This window comes from Gambusia affinis, linkage group LG11, assembly GCF_019740435.1.
Source record: "Gambusia affinis linkage group LG11, SWU_Gaff_1.0, whole genome shotgun sequence".
Lineage (NCBI taxonomy): Eukaryota > Metazoa > Chordata > Actinopteri > Cyprinodontiformes > Poeciliidae > Gambusia > Gambusia affinis.
This window is the reverse complement of record NC_057878.1, coordinates 6,714,912-6,735,004: the sequence shown is the minus strand read 5'-3', so window position 1 is coordinate 6,735,004 and position 20,093 is coordinate 6,714,912. Positions and strand designations below refer to the sequence as shown.

At 40.2% G+C, this 20,093-nt stretch overlaps 1 protein-coding gene across 4 annotated transcripts in view; it reads left to right on the top strand.

Moving 5' to 3' along the window:
* si:dkey-91i10.2 (uncharacterized protein LOC555224 homolog) overlaps window positions 1-20,093 on the top strand; it is a 69,126-nt gene that overhangs the window by 6,655 nt on the left and 42,378 nt on the right. The window contains exon 1 of one of the 4 annotated variants that reach the window (XM_044132789.1): window positions 14,967-15,556. The exons of the other annotated variants lie outside the window; for them this stretch is intronic. The gene's annotated coding sequence lies outside the window, so the exon portion shown is untranslated. Of the gene's footprint in view, window positions 1-14,966; window positions 15,557-20,093 lie in introns of those variants that run through there. 4 annotated transcript variants of the gene reach the window in all.

Below are 20,093 nucleotides of genomic sequence, written 5' to 3'. Positions count from 1 at the left end.
AACACTTCAATATGCTTTCATCCAATCCCATCCATTTTAGTTTTGCCTGAATGTTTAATCAACTTGAACCAGGTTTTATGTTCCTCGCACGTTCCAAAATTACAATATTAGCTTCTGTTTGTGACAATCAATGAAAAAGTTCAAGATAACAACCAGTGGAAGACACTGTAGCGTACTGTGACTCAGAGGAGGTTGGGTAGCTCAGTTTTTTGGGTATGTTTGATGAAAACATAAACAGGCAGACTGAAATGATTGAGGGACATTTGATAAGACTGTTGTAAACAACATGTATACCAGCCTCAACAAGTTCTAATTGTTACCACAAGACTCCCAACCTTGGGGCTGTTGTGTTATAATGTGTCAGATTTTCTGCTTGAGTCCTGCTATTTCAACTCACTTTGTTCTTCTTACTTACTTTTTTACAAAAAAATAAATAAAATACAAAGAAACACCTTTTTTTAAGGTACAATACAATGGTCCTCAATAGATTTCCTATGATAAGACTTAAAGATGTAAAGTTTTAAGCAACATCAGGCTTGTTTTCTGTCCAGAAATGCTTTAGTTTCAGTTTTCAGACGACAGAAGGGTTAGAGCGCGGTGTAAATTCTTCTTCCTGAGCTTTTCGGTGAGGATGTGCTTTGTGGTGGCCGACCAACGTGTGAAAACGACGTCTCCTTTTCCCTGGGCCAGCCTTTCACTTGTTCCCATTGTGAGCCAAATGAATGCTGACAGCATCATCCAAAAAAAACAACCCAGTGACATTGTGTAAGGAAGGAGAAATGACTTACTGGTTTAGTTTGTGCTGAAGAAAACCAACAACCAAAAAACAGAAACGTGTCTCTGTCAGGCAGCGCCAGGCTTTAACCCACTTTTAAGTGAAAGTCAGTCAGTCGTCACTTATATAATGCAACTTATGTCATAATCAGAGCAGTATGTTGTAATGCGTGAAATTGTTTCATGCTGTACTTTGCAGAAACATTAATCCTTTAAATCTTTACACATCTAGTTGCATTTCTCTGCACTTAAGTGGGATTTTGTGTGATTTCTTTTGACACAAAATAAGAACTGAAAATGTCTGGTATTAAGCCCTCTTTACCCTGCTACCCCTAAAAAAGAGATCATCCTTCAGACATCACCAGTTTAATAATAAAATCCATCTCAGTGCAAAACGTTCAGTTCATGCATCCATTTTGTTCTACTTCATAACCAGCCAATACTCTGCTATGTTACATAAAATCCTAAGGAAAGATATTGAAATTTAGTTAATAAAGTTATAAAACGTTTTTTTCTATTGCGTTCACAAACTGTGACAGTCTCACAAGAAGCATCTTTCAAATTCTTCTTCTTGCTATTTTGACTTATTAGACACCCGTTTTATTTTTTAGGATGTTTTTAATGCTTTACATGAGAAATCCTCGTCTAATAGTCCAATGTTTTTGTTTTTGCTCCTCTGTGCTTTGTGAGTGGTCTAATCTTCAGCAGGGCCTTTAGCACATAATGAAATCATGTGGATTAGCCGGCATAATCCGTCCAGGTTTATTGTTCATTGTTGCATGCATTAGCATTAGTTTAAGTAAAAAAGAAAAGAAAACTGCTGTTACAGTTCAGCAACATGTTAAAAAGTGTGGCTTGAAATAGTGTTTAGGATTTAAAACATTTATTAATGTTTTCATTTAGTCTCTTCATGTCACTTAGGCATTTGGTAGCATGAGATTTAATCAAAGTCTCGCTGTATTCAAATCAAAATTCAAAATTAAACTGTATAAAAATGCAGAATATTTCTATTTATGCAACAACTTTTTGATTTTAAACCAGTTTAATATCAAAAAGTGATTGAAGGCAAAGGTCTCAAGAACTAAAAGTAGTAAAAATATGGCATTTAAGATCAGTGTCCAGCGAAACGTTGCTTTGTCAGGACTATTCTAGAAAGATAAGTATTTAAAATTAATAAATTAATATTAGATATGGATATCAGCCCAAATTGTCATATTGGTGAATCATTTTTGAAAACATACACTGTAAAAAAAAACATCAGTAAAACTCAGCTTCTCGTATATTTTACCGTAAATTAGAGATTTTTTTTTTTTTTACAGTTTAGCTTGGTTTCCAGTTACTTCAGCAACAACACATGATGGAAACGGGTCACGAAGAGGACCAGCAGAGACAGAAATGAACAGATTTGATTTGGAAGAATATAATAGACCTTATCTTACCAGGAGCTGCAGAACAACAAACAACATTCCCCAAAAATGATCTATGAGCAGACAGACAAACGGCGTTTCCACTAGAACAAGGTGGCCTCAAGATGATGGCTGCACAGGGACACTGTAGCGACTGAATGAGTGAACGTTCAAATGAAAGTTATGAATAAGTCACAAAATGCATTTCTCCACTCTGGTATGCACTCTGTCATCTGGACGCCTGTTTTCCTGCCACCACAATCAGTGAAGAAAGAAGGAGTGGAGTACAACGTTTCTGAGTGGTGAACATGCACAAAAAGCAAATGAAAAATACGTAAAAGAAATGTAACAACAGGTTTGCACTGGTTTAAGTTTCGAAGAGGATCTTCACCGCTTGTTTCAGCCTTTTCAATGATGTTAAAACCTATTTCTGCGTGTGGATCATCACAGTACTGGCTCTGGATGGGCCTGTGTTCCTCAGGGAAAGTTTTTTATTTTTTAATTGTTTTATTCTGCTGTTACAGTTGTGCAGCGATCGAAGAGGAAATCTCTCAATGTTCTTGGCAGTTCCTCTCTAGTACCCTAACAAAAACAATTTTCGGTTTTCTGCTCCTCAAAATGAAAGTCTTGACCCTTTTCTTAGGGCTGCACAGTGGTGCAGTTGGTAGAGCTGTTGCCTTGCAGCAAGAAGGTCCTGGGTTCGATTCCCGGCCTGGGGATCTTTCTGCATGGAGTCTACATGTTCTCCCTGTGCATGGTGGGTTCTCTCCGGGTTCTCCGGCTTCCTCCCACAGTCCAAAAACATGACTGTCAGGTTAATTGGTCTCTAGGTGTGAGTGTGTGTGTGAATGGTTGTATGTCTCTGTGTTGCCCTGCGACAGACTGGCGACCTGTCCAGGGTGAACCCGCCTCTCGCCCAGAACGTAGCTGGAGAGGAACCAGCAACCCTCCCGAGCCCATTAGGTACAAAGGTGAACAGAAAATGAATGGATCCTTTTCTTTAGCCCGCTGGCTGACAGTACACAGCAACAGGTGGGAGAGGGGGACTGCTAACTACACAAAAAAACCCACTGGGTAGTCTGGAGGTTTAAAATAATTTACAATTTTATTTTATTTTTTTTAAACCATGACCATGTTTCGCATATCACCACAGAGGAACGTCTTTTCCGTCTGAAAAGTGTGTGTTCCTCTTGACATCGGCGTTGCTTCCTTAACGCCAATCACCCAGACTTTATCAACCGTACTTGTTGGTGGGCTCCTCATTGTTCTGGCGGACGAAACGAAGGTTGATCCCTCAGCAAGCGGCCGCATCCTGTCACTTCTTTAAAGCGTAACCTTGCTGACAGTCTGCAGCAGGATAAAAGCTCCCTCAGTGTGAGCTCTCTCCATGCGTCGTCCAGTGGACGGCTGTGCTCACCTCTCTCCATCAGCAGCTTTTAGTCGTACTGCATATTTTTACCTGTATCCCTTTCACTTGTTTTTATTAATCAAAGTCCCTGTCTTTTATTCCTCTTTCAGAGTTTTTATTTGGTATTCCTTTTTCTAGTGAAACTGGATCAAATCACTGTTTTCTATTCCAGTTTCACCCCACCTGGCCTCAGCTTCCTGGCCACCGCAGACCCAGCCTGTTGATTTTTTTAAACATTTTTTTATTACTATTGCGACAATAGAGATTTCTCTCCAGATGCTTCCTGGTGGTGAGCGCTAAAGTTGTTAGCAATGAGAGTCTGTTTGGTGAAATGAAAAGACCAAAATAGCATTCTGAGAGGATTTAAATTTTTATTTTTATTTTTTTCCCCTCTGATCCATTGTTCTCCAAGACTCGACTCACACACACACAGCGAAGGCCGAAGCATGTTTCTGGCAACCTAAATATTCCCTCTGAGGAGATTGCTTTCTGTGTGTTTGAATGCTGAATGCTAATAAGACTGGAAGCGCTCTGCTGCTTGGGTACAACCTGTCATTTTTTTGTATGTGTTTCTCTGCAGTGAAACTGCCTCTGTTTACCCAGAACTGAACAATTTATCAGGATTCAGGTCAGAGTACATTTTCTTTCCTTTTTCTTTTTTTTCTTTTATACCAGTAACGATTATTCTGAAAGCGGTGGGATTGACTTGTGAGCGTTTGCCGGAGAGCTTGGGTTCTTGATCAGCAGGTTCCCAAAGGAAGCTGTCTGGATCAAGAGGCTGAGGAGTCTGAGCAGCTTCTGCTTTGCCTTAAGCAACTGGGTGCAAAATATGAATTAAATCACCACTGTGCTCATCATTCCTCCATTTCCTTTCTTTCTATTGTTTCTACCTCTATCTATCTATCTATCTATCTATCTATCTATCTATCTATCTATCTATCTATCTATCTATCTATCTATCTATCTATCTATCTATCTATCTATCTATCTATCTATCTATCTATCTATCTATCTATCTATCTATCTATCTATCTATCTATCTATCTATCTATCTATCTATCTATCTATCTATCTATCTATCTATCTATCTATCTATCTATCTATCTATCTATCTATCTATCTATCTTATTTTCAGGTTGCACCTGTTTTCTGCTATAATAGAGTCTGGAATCAGATTGATGCTCTGTGTCTAAATGCTTACGGCAGCATAGATCACCTAGATCAGCGTTGGCACTCGGCCTGCGTCGATAAAGTCTGGTGAAGAGGCAGTGGTGTCCCGTCCATCTCGCTCTGTTTAATCTTCTCGATCCAGCGTTGGTTGCTTTACATGTGGATGTTTACTAGATTCTTTGTGTAGAATCTAGTAATTGAGTCTGTTTTAGTGTGAGGGATGGGAGACAGCTGTAGACCCCCTCTAAAAGGCTGCTCTGTATTTGGTTATGTACATGCAACAGCTATCAATTGCCTGGAAGGTGGAGTGGTTGGTAGCACTGTTGCATTGTTGCAACTATGTCTATGCCTGGTGTCACATTAGATTGACTTAACTCTGTCAGAGGAATATCAATGCATCCAATGTATGTAAGCCTGTCACAATATAAAATTTTGCTGAACGATTAATTGTCTCAAAAAACTATTGCGATAGACGATAGTATTGTCAGAAGACCTTTTTACACTGATTTAATGGAAATGACAAAATAATGCATGCGATTTCTTGCCAAAGATGTATACCCTTTATTTTCAAAAGAACACTCAACACTGGAACTGGTTAATAAAATAAAACAAGCAGAAAGAAAAATAAAATGGATCTCTAACAAAAAATGTACTTGAATAAAAACTAAGCACAAGATAAAACCACAGTGGAAATAGAAACTACATTCAACCAAAACAATACAGATTATAAAGTCTGTATATCATTAGATTTAAATAAAGATGGGGAAAAACTGCCATTTTATAAACAAAAAGTGCAAAGAAACAAGCACATTTTTAAATAAGACCAGATGCCTCAACAATCTTTAGGCATATCTGTTGCTACTTTAATCAGACAGATTCCGAGCAAGAAATACCAACATGTTGAGTTTTGACTATTTTTTATTAGTTAATTTATTTCAACTTCTTTAAAGAAATGATACTAATTCTCCTTAATAATTTGTGTTGTTATATGTAAAATTATTGCCAGACAACGGTCTTAATTAGATTCTACAGGTCTACATGCTACAAAAATAAAAAATACATAAACATGGCTCTGAATATTTTGAGTTACAAACGAATGAATAAATGATTTTAAAAACTCACCAGAATGAGATTGTGCTGAGGGAGATTAGCTTCATTCTGTGCCTTCCTCAGATCTCTCTTTTTAAAGAAGCTCAGGTTGAAAGTGTTGACCAAACTTTTACAGAGTCCTATGGCACGTGCTGTCCGTTCTTTGTCACTGTCTAGACCATGGGAAACAGCAAGGTGGAGGTTGTGGCCAAAGCAGTTGAGCCATGGCCAGCCAAGATTTCTTATTGCAGCGGCAATGTTAGGGCCATCGTCTGTTGTAATGCAGACCAGTTTGTGCTCATCCAGTCCCCAGTCTGCTAAAGCAGATTTCAGGTTTTCTCCCAGGGTGTCAGTAGTATGGTTATCTGGGACATATCTGGTCTCTAAACATTTAGAGTGCAGGGTCCAGTCAGCAGCTATATAGTGAATGGTTTTGCTCATATAAGGGGTCATATTTGAACTTGACCACATATCCAACGTAGCAGAGTAAAATGAAATGTCTTTTATCTCCTTCAGTATGTCCTCTTTAATACTGCTGTACAGTTGTGGAATTGCCGTTTGATATATGTATGTTTTTCCGGGGATTTCGTACCGTCTATCAAATGTTTGCAACATTTTTCGAAATGCCGGCTTTTCAACAATATTACATGGGAGCATCTCTTTAGCAATTAAGCAAACTACGCTGTCTGTGAGCGCGCACCACTTTGCGCCATCCTTTTTGTACGCTTCCTGTCGATGAAATGTTTCAATGACGGTGGTGTGTCCCGAACTTGAAGACGAAGACGGGCCACCGGTTGTAGCTACTTTTCGTCCTCAGCTGGAAAAACTTTACTGGATGGTTGTGCTTTAGGTGCACGTACGAGTTGGTTGTATTGCTGCTCTTAGTTGCTACTGTTTTATGACAAATGCGACATACCGGCTCGCAAAGGTTCAGCGGTTCGCCTCGGTCACTTGGTTTGAATCCAAAATACTCCCACACTGCGGCAGTTGCGTTCGGCTTTGAAACCAGTTCCATTTCGAGTCCCTCCTCCCCCAATATGAGATAGTGTTTCTTTACCTTGCTAATTCCTCACGGGGCTCTAAAGCTGCAGCGGTACAAAATGATGCGCGCGCTGACTACCTGATGTAATAGTCCACTCCTCCTCCCTTCTCATTTTTCCCTTCCTAAAAAATGAGGAAGGGAGGAGTCAGTGGATAGCACCGGAGTTGAGCCTTCACATCCAGCGCCATCAATAGAAAGAGAAAAATACAGGCAGAGACGATATGGACGATAAATTAAATGACGTCGATAGGGTTTTTTTATCGTACGATTAATCGATTTACGGTTTATCGCGACAGGCCTAAATGTATGACGCTTACAGAAATTATGTGCAGACTATTCTCTTGATGAAATTTTCCACAAAAGATGAAAACATGAGTCATGGGTAGCATGCTAGTGGCCAGCCCATCCAAGGCTAACACCATCAGATACAATGCTAACACTAGCCTATCCATGCTAATGAGCAGCAGAGGAAGACGTCAATCCAGCGGATGTCATACTGGTCACAAACATCTCAGCAGCTAACTCAAGTGTGTAGTCTTCGCGTTTGCCAGCATAGGCTGTTCACTTACTTCTGGTGGTTGCTTGGTTACCATTGCTGGCCAATCATTAATCACCTCAGTAGCTGGCTTAGGAAGGGATATAACTTCCTGCGACAAGCAAGTAGCCACAGCTAAGTGGACGTTAGTCTTCATTTTGGCACTGAAAAAGAGCCACACCTGCATTCCTGAGATCTCGCCAGATACTCCACCTTCCTCTCACAGTACTAAAATGTTACTGTTCGGTTAATAAGTTTCTTTAAATTGTGTGTTAAGTGTGTGTGAGCATGATTGTCTTGTGTGTGTCTATGTGTGTCCTGTCCAGGGAGTATCTTGACTCTCGCCCAATGATCACTGGAGTTCGGCACCAGGGAGTGTGGAAGGATAGACGGGAATAAACAATGGATTGATGGTAGTTTGCTTTTTTGTTCATTGCTTTTCTCCTCGCCACAGTCACCCAGTCACACTCCATGGCACAACTGCACTTCCTGCAGGCCTCCTCCTCGTGGAGCATAATTGCATCTAGCAGATAACAAGCAACTGCTTGTTATTTTCATCATTTTTGAGTACAATTCCTCTGAGATCCATAAAATACAAGCCTGCAATCTGATTATATTATAAAATGTCACAACCACTGATGTATAGACTTCAGTTTGCTGTGCTTGAATTTTGATGCCTACTGTACTTTTTAAAATTATTTCTACCTCCAAAGTAATACAGTTTTTAGGAGTGGTCGTATCTTGGTGTTTTCTGAGACGTCACCCATCTCTCTGCTCCAAAGGCTAATAATTCCTAATAATTCCTTAATTTAGTTGGAGCAAAACAAACAGACTGTATCTGTTGTTTTCGTTTTCTTGTCAGCCAACTGCACAAGGGGTTTCCAATGTGACAACAGCTGTGTGTTTACTGTATCTACTGATGTGATTAATTCAGCCTGAAAATTAGGAGACGCTCTCTTTCCCCAAATGACAAAAACTCACTGAAGTGTCTTCATCTGCTCGGCACTTTTCTGTTTTATTAATATATAGTCAGATGCGTGCCAGCAGATCTTTGCAGTCTGTTCTGCTATGTGATCCTGCCAATTGATGCGGATTCGTTTAACATCAGCAGAACAGCGAGCCAACTCTCAGTGGTGATATTGCTGTACTTTAGTCTCATCTGGAAGGGAAGCAAATGACAGTGAATGTGTCACTGGCCATTTAGGCGATTCGCAAACGGGAAAGCTTTAGGAAGCATTGAGCATGGCGTGGTAAAAACGGATAGATCGAAAAGAAAATTGAATTTCATGGGCTGCCTTCTAAAGGCCTGTGTTCATTTAGTGCACTGTGTGGCTGCAGGCATGTTGATTATGATAAGAGGTTCTGCTTTGGTCAGAGGGCATTAAATCAACCAAAGCAGACTTGAAGAGTGAGCTCTCACATTTTCAGTTTCAAGCATCTGGCATGTTGAGGTGATTCTTCATCAGCGCAAATGTATTGCATAGCATGATAAACTTTCTCAGCTTTTTGTGTGAAGAGACCATGAATTTAGTTGAAATATCTTAGAAATCAGCGGTCTGTCTGGATTATGGCGTACATAACCATAATATCAACAAGCGAAAGCTGCTGCGAACATGACCTGCGCTTACAGAAGAAGCCATTTAGCGTGGAGATGTGTCGTGATGAACTGCTTTAAGCCTCATCTCGCTGGACAAAAGACCCAGTTAATGGTGTGAATGTAGTTCAATGGGTCGAGCCTGTGGCTACATTTGTGTAACTGTGTCACTGTGTTCTGTGGTGCATTGTGACCTTGCTTAGCATCCGCCCAGTCACCCTTCCCTCTGTCGATTGTCAGGCATCAAAAGAACTCGCTGTGACCCACAATGCCATTGTGGTTGCCAAGCAATCAAGCAGCAGGAGAAACACGACAGGGAACGTTTTGTTTTTTTTTTGTTTGTTTTTTTTTACAACATCCTGTATTAACGTCTGCCCTCCTCCCCCCTTGAAATGTAAACATTTCCACTGAGCCAAAAATGATCAACAACAAGGCTTTATTCAGTGGCAACCGTTGTTGTAGCCAAGAAGGACTGCACTGGTTGAACACAGAGAGTAGTTTTGACTCTATTAGGCTTCTTCGGCATGTATGTGTAATAATACGGACAAATGATCCAGATGATTGGGACCCCCGTCATGCAGTGTTTGGTTCCTGCTGTGCTGGCTGTATGCTAAAGGCTTTCAGGCCCTCAGGGTTACTAAGTCAACACAAAAAGCTGGCTCATCCTACCTCATTTCCAAATGCGGCCATTCCCTGGAGTCATGAAAGTGGTGCTAAAGTTAGAAGATTTAGAAAAATCAGCGAGTTCTTATTGAGTTTTCAACCCACAGATGTCCCGCTCACCTACTTCCTCTGTAAAAGGTTCGTACGTGACTTACCCACAGCGCAGACGAGCCTGATGAATAATTGAGCCAATGGTGAAGCCCTTATGAATTATCCAACCTCACTCGGGGTTGCGTACCTCCCGTGTTGACCCCGTGTGTTCGTACCACCGGGACCTGGGTCCAGTAACGGGAATAGATTGACTTGTAGAGCTGACAGACATGCGAAAAAACAACCAGTCTGGGTTCTGGTTACTTTTGCAGAAAATCTGATCTAGATTTCAAAACAGAAAAACAATCTTGCTTGAAGTTGTTTCTTTTCATCAGTAGAGACGTTACCGTACCGCAGAACGTCATAGGCGTAAATCACGTTATACCCACAATAATGAACCGATTTTTTTGAGCTGGAGTGTCTTCCAGCTTTGCTGTTTTTAAGAGTTTGTTGCATTATCTTAACTGAATGTCAAGCTGTACTCTTTATATCACTTTGCTAGAATTTCTTTTCTGTAATAAATCCACCTCAGCTATCCAGGACATGAACTCAGCTGACTGATAAAGTTACAAACTAACGGGTCAAGTAAGTAGAAGTTTGGGAAGATAAATTTCAGCAAATTAGAGTTCAAATTTGACTTATAACAAACTGCAGGGATTTAGTTAATTAAACTTATATTGTCATTGTCTTTAAGTGTTTCTGGCATTTATCATGTTACAAACAGAAACCTTTGTGGTTGTAAATGTCAAACAGCCACTTTAGAAACCACTAGATAAAACTAATGTTAATATTATAGCTACTTATATAGTTAATCTGATGTTGGTTTGATAAGAAAATTAGGAAACCCAAACAACTAAACAAATACAAGATGCAAAACTTTCTTGTAAAAATTGTTTTTTTTTTCCTTTAAGAAATTAGTATCATAATTTTAAAAAGTTTCCAACTTCATGTAGCACATCCAGCCAATTGTCCAAAACAGTAAAAGGAAGAACACCAATATAGCAATAAAGATTTATTGATGATGATCAAATCCATTAAAACCAGCATTATGGATTTTGAATTTGGCACCTTGCCGCGTTAGAAAAGCTTTATTCACATCCTTGAACTGCTGACAGCATGCGGCTGTTTTTGCAACCCGAGCTGCATGTGCGGCCCCTTGGGTTCGCTGGGTCATTACTGCTTCCGACTGGTCATTAATTAATGGGAAAATGGATTTCGGCATAGCTACCGTGGCTGTAATTACACGCCGTATATTTTGCGTGCTTCACCATAAATACACACAACTATGTCCGTCCTATGATTTATCCCCTCTGAAGTCAGCTCATCGATCGTCTGGTGAGCGACGGAGCCGCTGGCCATCAAAGAAAGACTTTACAAGCCTTGTAGCTGTGTTTCTGTTGAGAGGGGGAAAGCAGCCTTGAAATGCAGAACAGCGGGCGCTCATAGCGAGAACACACCCCCAACGGTGAAGGAGCCGCGTCGGAGGCTGGAAAACTCTCCGGCTTTCATGTTTGGATGCAGGAATCCGATTAAAATGACCACGGGGAAGCGTGTAGATGTGAGAAATCTTACAAGGTGGTTTTCAGTGTGAATTTCCTTGAATATTCGCTTTCTTCATTTGCGACTCAGTTTGTTCTCTGACAAAAACGTACCATTCATATTTTGGCTGAAAGTCATTGATGGATTAGCCTTGACTGTTAGCAAACAGCAAGCACTCGTAATGTTGCATTGTTTCACCTCCATGTAGCAAGGGAAACATGCTGACAATTCAGCCAACCCTCCTGTTTTTATGGCACAGCTACATGATATGCATGCATTAATTCTGCCTCTAAATAGTCGTCAATCTGCCTGCATATTTTTTCCCACCAGAGTAAAAGAGTTGATTAGACTGGAAACATATTGCATATTGCCAACATAGCAAAAAAAAAAAAAGAAAGGTTTGCATATTAATGAGAAAGTTGGATTGCATTGAGATGCGAGCAGGATACTGACACCATCTTGGATTTATGTGAAAACAAGTGATGCTCCATACAGATTCACCACCAATCCAATAATATTTCAGAGTGTGTGATAAATTGGTTAGCTTGTGTCATAAGGTGTCAGTCACGCGATCCTGTTCTTCACATTATGAAGCCTCCGAATCAATAACACAAAGAAGGATGTGATGTCTGCTGCAGTTTGCATAGTATTAATATGCATAAAACGCAATCAGTGCTTTCAAAAAATATCGTTTTAATTGTTCGCCCAGAACATTAGCTGAAATATAGACAACAGCAACCCTCCCGACCCCATTAGGGATGAGGGTGAACAGAAAATGGATGGATGGAATAAATATGAATATAAAACAACCATATTTGTTGTTTTTTCTGTGGGGGAAAAAAACAACTTTCCAGAGTCGCCTGGCTCTTTAAGAAAATCATCCTCTCTTTTGTCAAATCTTTTTTTCTTTTAGTTCAATTTGACAAGTTTGATTCAGGCATGATTACTGTCGCACCCGAATCAAGGAACTGCTTAAACAGGACCTCTCTGACAACATGAAGTAGGCTAAAACGTCTGATGCAGCAGCAACTTGTAGTCCTGTCAAATAAGACTGTCATGATTTGCAGTGAGAGGTGGTGAGGAAGACGCTGAAGACTCAGGTTGAAATGAAGAAATGATGTCCAAAGTCCAGGAAGCACAGAATGAGCGGAAAGCTAATCCTCACAACTGGTAGCAACTGGTAGAGCACAAGACTACTGACTGGAGAGAAAACAAGACAGCTGGACAAACTAGACGGTAGTGATGGATCCGACAACACCGATGCGTCGGCGCATGCGTCAAGCCCAGAGACCAAACCCCGTGTCGGTGCACGTATTGCTTTCAGCAAGTCATGTGACCGATACAGAAACTGTTTTGAAACGACACTGATGTCAAACTGTGTTTATAAGGAAGCGAATGTATCAACGGGATGCATTTGTCCAAAAGAAATCCTTATCTTTTACGGTGCAGCGTTAACTATGGAGCCTCAAGGCAAACGAAAGGTTTCTGCAGCCTGGGACCATTTTGATCTTACGTCAGACAATAAGGGATTGATTATCACTTTGTTGTTGTTTCATCTGGTTCTTTCCAGTTTCTACTTGATCTGTCTGAATCCAAGTTCAGCTGAAATTGACTCTTAGTTCACTTTCATATTATGTTCTGCAGGTAAAGTGTTGCATATGTTTGACAGAACTGTCTTGTCTAAATAAATCCACCTCCTCAATGCTGAGGCATTACAGGGCATCAGAATGAAGTCGCAGATACGCCCAGGATAAACTCAGGTTTTTATAAATCATTTCATATCAATGTATTGTTTACTTCGTCTTTTTCTACAGCAGGAGAAGTTGTGTCAAAAAAGAGTAACAGACTAAATTTCAAAGTGTTGGAAAAACTTATTTTTTTAATGAAAATTTGTGATTTTTATAAAAAAATCCCCTCCAGTCCACAAGCATCCTCATTCCAAACACGTTCAATTTTCATCACTTGGTACATGTTCACATTATTTATTGACTGTATCTTAGAATATCAAATATATTTTGAATTTAACTGAAGACATGACATAATACAATATATAATATACAATAAAATACAATAACTTAAATCTTATTGTTTAGACTAGGTCATCAAATCAGTCTGTCAACTACGCTGCCTGTAGGGATTTTTAATGTCCAGCAGGTGTCAGTATTCAGTGACACAGTATCGAAACAGTATCAATACAGCTTTGCTATGGGTCGAAACGCTTCATGACGCCTCATTTAGTCATCACTACTAGACGGCAAGACAGATTAGACACAAACTGCTCTGAGCTGGTAGCAACTGGTATAACTAAACCAAACAACAGACACGACGCGACGAGAACCCGACAAGGAACAAGGAACACAGGTGGGATTGAATCCACAGGGAGACAATAAGGAGAAACAAGGAACAGCAGAGGACAATCAAGGGGTGGACGGGACAACACAGAAGACCCAAATCACTACGAAAAACAAGTTACTGACATCCATCGGCAGAGAAAGGAGAAAACTCCTCCATTTTGTTTTTCTAAATTTATGGAGAAAGTGGTGAATGAATTATACAAGATGCCATAAAATAAGCCAGAAGAACATCTACAGTACTACAGAGCTGTCTTGCCGTAATTAAGGCTAGTCTTCAGGATTCAATAATAAGAAAGAGATCGAGCAAACATGGCTGTAGTAATGGAGTTTTAAGACAGAAATCACATGTTTGCCAAAAGAAATCTTGATTATCCTCACTTTCAGGAGGTTAAGTTACTTCATCACGTTCACAACTATCTAATGTTGCAATTTATACAATCATGTTAAAGTTCCTGAACTTTAGCCGTTCAGAGTTTTATAAATAGCAATAAATAAATAGGTGGATAAAACGACACAAAAACTGGTGAAATCACTGTTTGCTATTTGTAAAAGCTTATATTTTATTTGTGAGAAAATGATGACTGTGATCTTTAACATTTAATCAGTGCTCCATAAGTCACATAATAATTGCTAACTTCTGCTTTGATTCAATTATTTTAAACGTTCAAAGTATTTCAAAATGTTTAGTTTAAACATGTACCAGTACTGAAATCAGACGGCAGATTGAAGTTACTGTTGATTGGCTAATTAACCGGATTAGGGTAAGGGTAAAGGTCACAGGCTTCAACCCGATTCCAAATTTCTTAGGACCTGAAATGTTTAGAAACAGACGATTTTGCACAAATGGACAATATAATTGCGTTGTTTAAGCCAGTGGAGTAGCAGTGCACAGCAACAGGTGGGGGAGGGGCAGCGCTGTGTTACTATATATTCCATACAGCTAGGCGAACCTTTTAATTTATCCTTATTTAAATATTTTAACTGTATGTACGATATGTTAACTGTGTGTAAATTAGAATATTTGTATTGTAATAATAATAATATAATATTTGCTGTTTTTAGTCAATTAAAACTAATTGAGACATTGAGAAGATATGCTTACATGCTGCAAAAAAAAAAAAAGTTAACTTTTCAAAGATGCTGTAAGACTAAGATTGGAAATATTTTTGCCCCAGTGTAATATGTAATGAATCACGCAGCTCATCATGGTCACATTCTTCTGGTGTGTCTTGGTTTTAGACTGGGATACATTGCTGTAGTAATTATGGCAGCAACAGGTTGCAATTCACCGGATCAAAATGCTTTTTTTTTTTTTTTTTTTTTTTTCGCACTGCAAATCAGTTTTGCGTTTGGACTCCACTGGACACGGTGTGAAGCTCTGTGTGCGACCCGGGTCATCATCTGATGCCCTGCCTGATGGGAATTTTAAAAGTAAATGCAGGATTAGGGGATTACGCCAAAGTGTTGAAACGTGGCCAGGATCATGACACAGCAGCACCTGCCCTGCGCCGGGGCTCAGCTGAAAAGCAACTTGACCGGGAGATCCGCTTCCCTGTCTCCATGCCTACGGCGAGGGGCTGTTCGTGTTTTACCGGAGCATGCTCAGTTTGGCTCGCTTCCCCCTAACAATAGCCAGCGAGAGGGCTCGCACTGACACACGCAAACACACACACACGCACGCACACACACACACACACACACACACACACACACACACACACACACACACACACACACACACACACACACACACACACACATTCTCTCTCTCTCTCAGAGTCTAGCCCGGCTCGCAGTGGGAGCGAGACGGAGAGGAGAGGCTGCACGCTGTGGGGCTGCCGGGCTGCTGAGCTCACGACATAATCCAGCCCACAGAAACACAGTAAACAAAGGTAGGCACCCGGACCTGCTCATATTCAACTGCATTTGCTTCTGTTTAATCGCCTTTCCTGAAGAGTTTGTAGCATTCTTTGCTGTAGAGTGGAGAAGAGGCTGAAGATGAGGAGGAAGTGACCATGTGGTTTGCTTTGTGAGTGACAGGGCTGCACTTTTTTTTTTCTTCCATCTGAGCTTGTGAAGAATTTCTCCCGCACAGTGAGGCAGTGAAATTTTATGAGCATGGACTTCAGTTTGAGCGTTTCTTCCTCTCAAACAGAGGTGTAGTAGTTGACAAAGCGGAGGAGTCGCTGAATTATTCATGCCGCCTTGTATGGAGTGAAGTCGGAGGATGACAGCAGGTGTAACGCGATGCTTTGCATGGACGCAGATAGCTGCGTTAGCCTCTTTTCATACTGCTGGCCCATTTTACAACCATCACTTTGCTCATTCGCGATGTGTGTCTCACATTTTTGGACCCTCTTGACTTGGATGATGTATTGCTAAAAAGAAAAAGGGAGATAATTCCTAGGAAACAAAGATTTAAAAATCAAAACATTACCTGATATTCTGCAGAAGAAATGTGAGGAGGCGCTTCTTTCTCTTCGCTGACTGTTTTAAATTATATGTGTGTGTGTGTGTGTGTGTGCGTGTGTGTGTGTGTGTGGTCTGCTGGTCAGACTGAAAGGTATCTCCAGCGTTATCATGTAGTCTCGCCCTATTTCTCTCTCAGAGATTCACTCGCTCCCTCTCTCACTCACGCTAAAAGATTCAGCAGCCACTTCCCACAAGATTAATTATTGTGGTTGATGAATTCCTGCTTGGTCGATAGAGTATTCCTCTGCAGCCGGCCCGCCGGCCCCTTGTGTCTCAGCCTGTGTGTGTGCTGTTGGCTGAACCGGGAGCAGCATGAATATAAAACGGCCTTGTACTGTAATCGAGAAGTGAGAGGCTGGATGAAGTCGTTAGATTAATACAGCGGTGTCCAAAACGTTTTGGCATGGGGGCCAAAAAATGTCAAGTTGAAATCACTCTGTGGGCCGCAATAATTTTAGTACTTTTCTTCTTAATTATTGTCGCAAAAGCTATTTTATTTCTTGACTTCTGCCCTCTAAATAAACAACAATGTAAACACACAGTGAGGTAAGAATTTCTGTAGACAAGCACTGAGTAAATCAATTAGGATTTAAAACTGAAACAGGATCCTGCAGGTTGCCAGATAAATAATAAATATAATAATGTTAATAATAAAACAGCTAATCATGTTGAACATTTGTGATCTTTTTCTGGATTTGTTTGTGTCACTTTAACAACAAGAACTAAATGTGGCTCACTCTCGCTTAAGTTTGACAAATTTATGAAATGGGCGTGCCCAACTCTGCGTTTTAGTAAAAACTACTGCTAATAAATTAAAAGCAAAGACCCGGATGAATACGTTGTGTTGCAAAGTATTCATCAAGGCATCAGTGAATAATTCACCCCAACATTGTTTTTAAAAAAAATGATTATCTGCATCAACTGCCTGAACTAGCAAACCAAATTCAGGCTGTTCTTGAACTGTGATCAATGGCCGCCCAGAATCCTTCCAAGGACCACAAATGGCCCCCGTACCACACCTTGGACAAACCATTGGAAGACTTAAAGGTGAATTTGAGCATCTTTAAGTCCTACTGGTAATGCTAAGTGATCATTTGGTTTTCTACTACTAAGTTGAGCATACAGGTAGTCCATCACGTGCAGATGAAGGCAGAAACTATCCAGTAAAAGGAAAATTAGAGTTATGATCCCTTTCTGATGCAAGAAATCAGCTGTTTCTGCTTAATTTCTCCCCAGGGTTTTAACACTTTAAGGGAAGGTTTGGGGGTTGTAAAGGTTCATCTCATCATTAATCGGATGAGCTGAAGCTGTACATGGCGTTGTATTAACCAGAAAAAAAAACAGACGCTAGCTGTTGTTGCAGTAGCTGCTAGTAGGAATACAAGTGGATAGGATTGTATTTCTCTCTATTTTATGAATAGAAGCACTAAAGAAGCCTTTTCACAGCTTTCAAAACTATTTGTTGCACCTGTTTGCAGTCCATGAGATGTCCTAATAATTAGCATATACCACACTTTCCATTACTGTTTAAGTGCTTGACAGCAAAACCAGCGTCAGAACTGCTGGCCAAGCTTTGATTTTCCAACTTAGACGTGATTTCAGGAGAGTTTGTTGTTATTTTTGGTATTTAGGTAAAATCTTACTTTGGTATACTACTACTGTTAGTAGGTTTCCCGTCCAAATAGCTGTAGTTTCTTTAATGCTCTGGGGCAAATAATAAATGAACTGAATATATAAAGAATTTTTCTAGTCATACTAGCCGCTGAAAGCACTTTACACCAGAGCCAAATTCACACACACTTATACTAGGGGTTGAACCAATTAGTCGACTAGTCGACTCTAGGACATCTCGCGAGTTTTTACATTTCATGTCGACTAGTCGCAGTCATGTGATTGCCGGTGGTGACAGCCTGTGCTGATCTGACAGCACAGTATACGTCACAAGACACAAGAAAAATAAGTTAATACATTAGTTTAAATGATATGTAGATGGATGCATATTTGTGGTTTTACAGTGTTTTTAAAAGGAGATGGAGTTGCAGCTGCAGTCAACTACAAAACACGAGCCGTCTAAAACTCGCCCCCTTCCCGCTAAGGATGTCACTTAGCCGGCTCGCGAATGTCTTTGTCACGACGATCTAACTAATATATTATGATGTTATGTTGCTGATTAAATAAAGATCTGTGGTAATGCCATCTAAAAGATGTGCGTTTCCTTTTGAATGTTGGTTTCCCAGCAACTTATTATTTATCATAAACTATCCCGATGTTTTGTTGTTTCACTTGTTGCTGTTCTGTGTAAATGCCGTATTTTTCCGTGAAAACGGGTAATAAAGCCTGTACGTTACTCCAAAGTTTGCGTCTTGCGTTGCTATGACATCACAACGACTAGACAACTCGACATCGACTCGACTTTTATCATGTTGACGTTGACTAGAAAATATCTTAAATCGTTCAATCTGCTGAGTCAGCAGAGCTTCCTGCCGCGCATCGGGCGGAGGAGAAGCAGGTGGTTTTGTTGAATTCAGCTGTAACCAAACGGGATCCGTTCATAACAAGTTTGGCTTGTGATGTTCCAAAAGCACCATGTAGTCAGTGTGATAATTTGACTCCTATAGTAACTATCCAGAGATCATCAGCATCAGCCGGTGTTTAGAAAAAAAAAGTCAGACCCGACTTTGTGCAACAAACTTTTCCCCGCTGCTCACGAAGAATGATCTGTTTATTGCTCTTTTAATTCTCCATAATAGACTTAGTAAAAGCAGGAGAAGGGGATTGTGTGTGTGTGTGTGTGTGTGTGTGTGTGTGTGTGTGGGGGGGGTTAATATTTGCCGTGAAAATAGCTAATAAAGCCTCCAAGTAGTTGTGAAGGGTTTTTGCGCTTACGTCACTATGACGTCACCGCGACTAGTCGACATCGACTCGACTATTATCATGATGTAGTCGACCTTAAAAAATATGTAGTCGTTCAACCCCTAACTTATACACGGGTTGCTAGGCGACCTGGGGTTAAGTACTTTGGGGCACATCGACGAACAGGAAGAAGCTGGAATTGAAAGAATTAGATTAGTATTAACACTGACTTTATTAAAATTGAAAACATGAAGACTAAGCATGGCTAAAGCAGTGCTAGGCTAAAGAAACTATCGTAGCTTTTGTTTCCTTCACCTTACTGTTTCATCTCATGGATTTGCTTCTTCAGCTCACATTTAAAGTTTAACGGAAACAGTGAGGATGAAGAGAGTTTCATGTGAAAAGTGCACATCTCTTATCAATGTTGATGTCCATTCTGCACACATTTATCACTCTAGGAAGTCTTTAAAAATCTCCACTGTGGAGTTAGTTTGTTTTTTCTCGAAATACCACATTTAGATGGTGACGTAAGGCTCAGACAGAGATAAACAGGGTTTCTCCCGGTGTATTATAAGCCTGGCGGGCCACCAGGCTTTACTTGAGCCCCCACCAGGCTAAACGTTGCTTATTTATTTTATATATTTGCATTTTTTTAAGACTTTATTGTTGGTTTTCAGGTGCCAATTTTGCAATCTTTCAATACAACATGATTATCTAGTGATATTTTCAGCTTTAAACATTTTTCAACTCAAAAACACGACGGGCCGCTGGATGAATGACTGGCGTATCGCCCAGCCAGCGGACTTAATGTTTCTGGGGGAAACCTTGCATGAAATACGCTTTGTTGCAAAATATCAAACAAGACAAAATTACTTCCTTGTCACGAATGGATTACACACACATTTCAAAAATATCTGTTATAAATTGTAGGATTTATCAGTGAATATGTTGCAGTTTTTTCACGTCAAATTTTGTGTTTCGCAAATACAACAAAGACTTCAAAAATGTAAAAAAATGACTTAAAAGAATTTCCGTTCTGTGTGGAAATATCCGGTAAAGATCGAAGGACCAACTAGTCTGTGTTTATCCTAAGTGAAGGGGCCA